At 40.1% G+C, this 1,038-nt stretch overlaps 1 pseudogene; it reads right to left on the bottom strand.

Annotated features, from left to right (window-relative positions):
• Positions 1-617: 617 nt before the first annotated feature.
• Positions 618-1,038, bottom strand: part of LOC114008342 (cytochrome c oxidase subunit NDUFA4 pseudogene) — a 3,801-nt pseudogene continuing 3,380 nt past the window's right edge.

Raw genomic sequence — 1,038 nt, 5'->3', positions numbered from 1 at the left:
CTCTCTCTCTTTTTTTTTTTTTTTTTTTTTTTTTGAGAGAGGTTTTTGCTTTAGGGCATGCACTCACCAGAGAGACGGAAAGTGAGAAATCACCCCCCAGAGGGGATGGCCACGCTGCAATCCCTCTGACTTCATTCTCCTCTCGGGCACCCATGCACACGCAACCAGTGTGAGTTTTAAGCCACTGGGTTCGGGAATCCAACTGCAGTTGACTACATGGGAGTCCAGCACCATAACCATTATACCATCTGCTGATCCCAGTAAAATAATTATTTTCTTAAAAAAAGATTCAGTTCCTAATGCACAGTGTTTAACCACTGTACTATAGTGTCAGCCCCAAAATAATCATTAAATAGGTGAAAAATAGGAAAAGAAATATTAGCTAAAAAATATAGAAAATATTCTCTGTAGAAAATATTCTCAGAAAGACTAAGGAAATATAAATAATTTGGATGATTACTTTTTAAAGTTTCAGATGTTTATTAACTAGTATAAATCTGAATGCATTAAAATGATTTCATGCATTTAGAGGAGAAATATTTACTGGCTAAGTGGAAAACTGCAGATGGCTTCAGGAAGACCTTTATTATAAGCAGCTTTATAGTGAAACATTTCATTTAGAAGTTTGGACCTTCTTTCGTCAGGGTGTTGTAATCCACATTCACTGAGTAAAACTTGTATTGACCATTGGGACCCAGCTTGCTCCAGGGTTCAGGTTTATTCTTTCTGTCCCAAGAGACATGTGGATTGAACAGTGCCAAACACAGAAGATACAGTGCTGCTCGAGGACCTCCAGCTCCAATAAATACAAACAAGGGAATCAAATCGGATGCTTCTTGGCCTGACTCAGGATCTGGCAAGCATGTTTACGGTGGAGGACTTTGGTCCAAAAACAGACAAGGACAAATCTTTGGACAATTACTTTTTTATTTTTGGAGAGGATTTTGCCATAGGGTGCGTGCGCTTGCCAGAAAAACAGAGAGACAGAGAGACAGAAAACGAGAAATCACCCCCCCCCCCGAACGGAGAGGGCCCCAG

Source organism: Tupaia chinensis, unplaced genomic scaffold (assembly GCF_000334495.1).
Source record: "Tupaia chinensis unplaced genomic scaffold, TupChi_1.0 Scaffold000320_2, whole genome shotgun sequence".
Taxonomy (NCBI): domain Eukaryota; kingdom Metazoa; phylum Chordata; class Mammalia; order Scandentia; family Tupaiidae; genus Tupaia; species Tupaia belangeri.
This window is presented reverse-complemented; position numbering and strand designations above follow the sequence as displayed.